The following is an 8,159-nucleotide window of genomic DNA, read 5'->3' as shown; positions in this document are numbered from 1 at the left end:
TCTATAATAACATCTGAATTTTGTTTTCATATTTTAGCACCTGAATACTAAATTTTTATGTGTGTTAACATGTGTCATCTCTCCTGACCTTAGTCACGCAAGTCAGATGCTAGATTCCTAATATTTTCTTCTTCAGCTAAAGAACATATAAACCAACAAATGTTTGAAACATACTTATAGGAATGGCAGCACCTAAAGAGAACTTCATTAATTCCCGCTAACTGTTCTTGACTTTTCTGAAAGTTATCCTTTCTAAAATCTCTTCAGCTTTTTCCTTCAATATCCATCGGAAAAAAAAAAAAAAACAAAAAAAAACACAACTATTTATATGTGTGTATTTGTTGTATACACTTACTTATATACATGTACATATAGATAGTCCCAGACATATGATAATTTGATTTATGATTGTTTTCTTTTACCATGGTGCAAATGTGATATTCATTCAGTATAAATCATACTTTGAATTACAAATTTTGATATTTACCTGGGCTAGTGATATGCAGTACAATACTCTCTCATGATGTGGGATAGCAGAAGTGAGCCATAGCTCCCAGTCAGCCGCATGATCACAAGGGTACACAACCAATAATCTACAATCTATTTATTGTGTTAGACAATTTTGCCTAACTATAGGCTTCTGTAAGTGTTCTGAGCATGTTTAAGGTAGGCTAGGGTAAGCTATGATGTTTGGTAGGTTAGGTATATTAAATATATTTTTGACTTACAATATTTTCACCTTATGATGGATTTATCAAGACATAAACGCTTTGTGAGTAAAGAATCATCTATATATGCACACACACATATATGTATGTGTACATGTAATATGTTTGTGCATTTGCTAAATAACCCAGAATTGGGTTCTGTTAGTTATAACCAAGACGTGCATTTACAATGAAATTCTAAAGAGTTAGAATATACTTTATTTTGTATGACAGGGGTCAATGTAAAACACCATCAGCAAATAATGTTTTAAAAGATAGGAGGAGAATTTTGAAAGGATAATATTAACCAAAGTAGGCAATAGATTTAAGAATCTGGGAAGTAGAAGGGCAATAAATACTGTAGCGAGATTAAACAAAATAAATATGGATGAAGATCACTGATTTTGAGACTGAGGATGGTGACCCTTGTCAGAGAAAGTTCAGTAAGCTATGCTCTGGGGGCAGGGACAGACAGTTCCCTAGAATGCCCCTGTATTGAGGTATCCAAGAAAAAAGAAGACGTTAAGGAATGAAAATGAGAAAATCAGCAGTTTAGGGAAGAGGGAGATTTAAGATTAACATGTAATTGATCTGAAATATTTGAGGAAAATGAGGAGGAAAAGAAGGCAAAAAAGGGATTTAAAGATATGATAGGTCATAATAGATGGAGCAAGTACACAGAAGAAGTTAAAAGAGTGTAAAAAGATTAAAAGAGATGGGAACGACAGCAGGTGTAGGGATTTGTCTAGGAAAAAGAATAAATACAGAAGTGAGAAAGTGAAATATTTAGATTTACAGATCTGTAAATTTTTAGAATACAAACGTTTTTAATGTTCAAAATATCCAAAAGGATATGTGAAATAATTCTAAGAAAAAAATAATAAAATGCTCCTTTTTTATGTACTCTCAACTGTTAAACTTGCACATGGTTTTGTTACTTTTTTTGTAATTTTTTTGAAAAATAAAGAAAGCTCGGAAAAGCAACAGATATGTAACTCCCAGTACAGTTACTCTAATTTTAATTAAAAGAGAGAAAAAAAAAAAGAAAGAAAGAAAGAAAGGAAGAAAGAAATCCAAGTAGGAAAGATCCAAATATTCCTACATGCTATATTTTTCTACTTATAGAAATGCTTTAATATAGTTTCACTATAAGGTGCTTTTTAGTCTAAAAGTTATTAGGGCATTGAATTTAATTTTAATTATAAAATATTCGGGTAGACATTTTTAAGAGAGGCAAATAAAATCCATAGAAGAATATGTAATTGAATTAAAAATGGACTAGCTATATGTGAGATGTTCTATTTTCTAACCAAAAACAGTGTACTGATTGGTAAAAACCTCATTAATATACTTTTTATATTTTATCAAAATATTTCATTGGTCTTCATTAAACAATTTACTTTTATATTTTAAACATATTCTATGAAAATAATTTAAATGATAAAACTAGTATGTTATACAAGGAGAAAAATATTGTGACTTTTGAATTTTGAGACATAAACTTGCATCATTTACTATGTATATGAGTAGAAAATAAAAAGACAATATTTTCACTATCTTTACAACAAAATAGATAAGTACTAAATAGATAATGGATAATGTATAAGCTAATGAACCATTAATGGATAACATTAAAGAGAATTCCTTAGGCCAAAGTAATTAAGGAAGATTTAAATCTTCACGGATATTTGAAATATCAATATCTATAGGATGTTTACAGGAATAATTGAGAGAAGTATATTATAGCTGGAGGCTGAATGTGAGAAAAGGTATTAATTAGTGAATGTTATAATCGATGTAAGTTTTGGTATGCTTGAAGATTAAGAATATTGATTAGCACCAAGTAACATTATAATGGCCAGTGAGGGATATATCTTGGGAGACTTTAAATCCAGCGAGAAAGACTATATGTTTTATTCTATAGTTATAAAAGAGAAACAATTAAGATCTTAAAACAGAAAATAGTGTGATTGCTGCTATGCTTTAGAAAGAACATTTTATGAGAAAGTGTAGGATGAATAGACTAAAGGTAGTGAGAACAAGGAGGGATCCAACAGAGTAGAAAAACTTAGGATGCCTTTTAAAACATCTTTAATTGAATCATTCTCCCATTTTTTTGTACTATTTTTATGATTAGAGTAGTGAGTATCACATAAGAGCACAGCTCATTGTTTGAGCTCTGCCATTGATTGTGATGCCCTCTCTGGCCAGGAAATTTTTCGATTTATGATTATGTCCCCTGTACTTACTTCAGATAAAAGTTAATTCAATATGTAAACTCAAGTGTAAATAAAAATTAAGGTGTCAAGAGAAATAAAATACTGGGAATATTAGTTATCTATATAAGATGATGAATTTCAACACTAATTAGGATGTCCAAAAGGAAACAAGTAACAGATAGAAAACTAGTAGACTACATGGCCCCACCTATCTTGTGAGAATTAAGACCTTTTTCTAATTCATCCTAGATAGCTGAGGCATGGCCATGTAACCCAAGCATTATCAACTGAATGCTCCTGCATGAGACTTTAAATCTTGAAAGAATGCTACAAAAGCAAAGGGTTTAAGATATTATTCATAATGACTATATTGTTCACTAGTATCTAGCTGTGACAAGGTGAATAGTGACATCCCAAATAAATATTCTGTCAAGGTCTTGCCTTTATGTGTCCTCTTTTGAAAAAGGCTGATCACCAAGAATCCTACTGGTTCTATGACCAACTGTTTACAGAGTCAAATTCAGTTTAATCCCGATTAGTAAAACATTTTCACATTTATGAGAGAAGTTGTGGGATTGAATATGATTGTCAAAGGAAGAGCTTTAGAGACAGGTGAATATGAGACTGACACTCAAGATATATTGACATCAAAGAGACATAAGAGTGAACAAAATAAAAAAGAGAACATATTAAGTAAGAGAAGAAATGTGGAAAGCTTTTCTTACAAAAGCAAAGGAATATCCCAAATACGAGTTTTACAAATTTTGCCTTGAATATTACAAACAAGTACAAAACTGCTCTGTCTTTTAATTAAATACACACATTTTTCTCTACTGTAATAGATTTACTTGTTACATTTTATTTTCCAAACAGGTCTACAGAATCTACAACTCAAGAGATTACTATTACTTGATTTTCCATTATTTTAGTCAAATTAATTATACTTATGAAAATAAAACTTGAAAGCAAAATTGAAGTGTAAATTAATAATTAGCATAATCCATTTAGACTACAGTTTGTTATAAACACAAACACTGTATTTTTTAATTTTACACATATTTAGAACAATTTTCCACTCTAACAGATTATTAAAATATAATCTCACTTTCCATATGAATAAAAAATATCTCAATTGTCTATAAATTAATTTGTAAAAATAATTAAAAGAGAATGTTTTGTTTAAATGCATTAATAATTGTGCATTTTACTTCAAATTTCTATTTAAATTTAAGTAAACTATGTTCAATTCTTCAATTTTTGCTAAAAATCCGTTATAGCATCTTGCTATTAAATTTCATCACCATTAAAATCTTATGATTTCAATCGTCTTATTTTAGCCATTTGGGTATTTCTTTTTGAAACGTATTTACATAATTGTCAAATTTCAAATAATTTATTGAAATGTTTATATTCATATATTAATTTTTACTTATATGTTCATGTTACATGTTACTTATATGTAGATCTGTGCATGCATATATACATATATTGCCATATGTTTATTTGTAATAAAATCTTTAGACAATGCTGATAATATCCATTTCTTAATTTTCACCTCATATAATTGTCTTTAAGAAGTTAATTACATATGTTTTTAGTACCTCCAGAAAATCATAAAAATAATTCTGTTTTTATTCTTTTAAAAAAATTAACTCTGGCCATAACTATGCTTTATGGCTATGCCTAAATATCTTGAGAACAGTAATACTGAAAGTTTTACATGCTAATAAGGATGTAATTTACATTTATAGCCAAAGTTTAAGTAATTCTCATATAATTTTATTGTATATTAACTAGGTTTCCCCTTTTATATATGTGCATTAAATACCAGCTTTTAAAAGTCATATAAGATGTAATTAATTTATAATAATTACATCATATATTCTGAATTTATACTCTCCTTGCTATGAAATTAAGCTCTAAACATTAATTCAAATACTGAGGTTGAAAGACACTTAAAATAATTTAAAAGTTTATTAAAAATTCACAAAGTTAAATGAATTACTTTTACCTACATACAGAACTTTGTAATGGGTAAAGAAATCATAGGTTATCTCAAAGTTGCATAATTAACAGGAGTCAAATTAGACCTAGAATGTTAGATTTCTTTAATCCTAAACACTTTCCTTTACAAAATTATATCCCCAGATGTATTATGTTATGGCAGAATACTGATAGAAATAAAAATATTCATATTTATAATTGTTAAATGGAAAATTATAATAGTTTCATAGATATTTTAGTCTAATCAAATCTATTTATTTTTCTATCAAATATTTAATTTTAATACTTTTACATTTCACTTTGGTATGCAACCTAGTTTCAAAGTAACACAGAAAAACAAATTTTTAATTACCTAAATTAGAAAAGTAGAGCTAAATGTAATATAAAATTATTTGGTACTTTATACGAAGGTACATTAGATAAATACTTGTGATTGTAAATATCAATTTATTTTAATAGTAAGGTCACGCTTTTGTTAAAAATTTATCTTATATTAACGTAGCATAGATATCTATGGGGAGAATACTCTTACAAGTTTGTTAGAGAAAGCTAATTAAATAATTTTCATGCCTTCATTTACAAGATTATATACTCAACTCTTAAAAGTCATAAATTTGGAGTAATCTAGATCTTTCTCATTAGTGATAATACAACAGTGATTATCTCTGGGTTCAGTTAAGGGAGATAGAACTGACTAGCTATGAATGAAGTCTCATAAATTGAAAATGCACAAAAAGGCACACATCCAGGTTATTAATGAGATCCAAGAATCAATATGAATTGCTAGGTATAGAGGCTGACAGCTTGAGGGACATCTTTGTACACTGGACAAAATGATAGGACAGCAATGCATTTTGAGGTTTTGGTAACCAGGCAGTAGAGAGTTGATAGGAGAGCCATAAATATAAGAACTAGAAATGTAAGACAATAAATGTATAGAGTGGAAATTAATAACTGTTAGGAATTAAAATGTCGAGAATTGAAAAAATGCATATGGGACAGCATAACTCCCCAGTTACCTGAAAAAATGTAGAGCATGAAGAATCGACGGTGAATAAGACAGAAGCCTAGGTAGTAGAACAAAGCAGAAGGGAGGTGAAATGGTTCCCCCATTTATCTTGAAAAGATACTACACATGGTTGGGGCCCATGAATCCCTCTGGTTAATTCTCATTTTGAACCTTAGACCTGGTTCTCAGAATAGAAGATCAAGAAAGTGATTACTTTTACTACTATATTCTAGCAAATGCATTCTTCCAACTCTAGAAGGGTCAGAGGTTAGCTAACATTAGCTAAACAAAAATAAAAGAAGCCAGTCAAGCACCTTTTTTCTCGCTGTAGACTCTTCCTGTACCATCCTGGGCTGTGGAAGATAGGAACTTGATTTTGAATGGAATTTGAATTTTTATTACAATGCTGAGTTTTATATAAATATTACTGAATTAAGACACCATAGGGAATAAATTTACTGGAGGATATTTTTATTACTTGAGAGTGGCAAGAAGAGTGTACTTTATACAAGTGGCTGGGTTGTAGGAATGGATGTGCAGGTTCAGCCAGGAAAAAAAAAAATAGAATTGAATTTTAAAAACTTTACCCTGAGATTTCCCTTTGTTCAACAGACCTCTTAACTTTGCTTCAGGCATAATGACCTTCATTATAGCACATACAAAATTACTTAGTTCAATATCATCTTTTGCTTTGGAATTTAAAACTCTCATTTTCTAGAAGACAGATGTATCAGTCAGGATTTGGTCAAGAAAAGAGAATTTACTCTTTGTGTTTGAGGTATGAAAGATTGCAAAAGTTGAAGGAATTTGAAGCTTACCATAGAATTAATAGAGTAGTGAAGGTCAGAGATCATAGGTACATCAGATAGTTTTCAAGAGCTTGCCTAGAAGCCACTGTGAAATTCATGACCCACTGGGTGCTACCACAAATGATTTTATCTGCAGTGCCAAAAGAAGTAATTCTTAAGAAGCACTGTCCTGCTAACTCAGATACTTATATCACTGAAGTTGATGATTCAAGAATCTTATCCATACCTCTGCCTGCAGCTGCAAGAATCATGCCTGCTCCTTCCATGCAACCTTCCAAATCGTGCACCATCTCTCTCACTGACAGATTCCAACATAGAACCACTAAGGGCAGAAAGATCTAAGAAATACAATTCTTGAAAAGTGTGGCAGTGTCCCAAGTTCCCAACTGACAGTGTGTCATGACAAATTTGGCACTTAGTTATTAATGTCATTTTTCCTTGTGATATTTTTATAGTAACATATTTTACTATTTTGTTCCTATTAATAGTTCCTATTTGACATTTTTAAGTATGTTGTTCAGGAAGGCAGAAGCCATATTACTTCACTCACCCCTTCACTTATTCATTCAACATATACTAGGAGCTTTAACTAGCCTCCAGTCTCTGGTAGGCTCTAAGCACATGGCGTGGGAAGATACAGTTTCTCCTCAGAAGAATATTCATCTCAACCTCCACATTGAAATACTCAAGTAGTCATTGAAAGAGTGAGTCCATGAGTGAGTAAATATACAAAATATACATAAACACACATTTTCATATTTGGGCAGTAAACAATTATTTATCTCTTGGATGACAGAATGTTGAAACTAAAGGAGGTCTTCAGAAAGATGTTTGGTATGAGGGCCTGTCACTGGTATGTAGCATACATGAGCTCAAAAATTGAAAACATAAATTTGCAAAAGGGGTACTTTTTCTCATTGCAGAGAAAAGAAAGTGTTCATTTTTAATTAATGAAGATGGTTATATGGCATTTAAGAAAAATAATTTAGTTTTATATCTACCTATAGGAAAGATATCACTACATATTACATATTTAAGCATGTATAAACTATGATTATCCCTGAGGACATTATAAACTTAATAAGCTACTCTATGTTCATAACGTACATGTCTAACTATAAGGCCATGTTAAAAAAAAAAAAAGCCATAAAAAAAACCCTTAGACTTGAAGGGGCAATGAGATGGGGTGGGAAGAAATCTTCAAATTCTAACAAGCCACCAGAGCAAGAGAATGTACTGAAGGGAGAGCAGCCTATGTGGTATTTAAAGACAACTGAATGTACTTGTATGTCTTTTGCAAAACCAACTTGATAAACAATTTACCAATAACCTCAAGGCCTTCTTAAATGCCTCTACTGGGTAAGTATGTAAAGAGTGGGTATTAAAGGGTCAAGGGCTGAACAAGAAGTAC

Source organism: Pteropus vampyrus, unplaced genomic scaffold (assembly GCF_000151845.1).
Source record: "Pteropus vampyrus isolate Shadow unplaced genomic scaffold, Pvam_2.0 Scaffold64, whole genome shotgun sequence".
Lineage (NCBI taxonomy): Eukaryota > Metazoa > Chordata > Mammalia > Chiroptera > Pteropodidae > Pteropus > Pteropus vampyrus.
The sequence above is the reverse complement of the archived record's forward strand: the minus strand, read 5'-3'. Positions refer to the sequence as shown.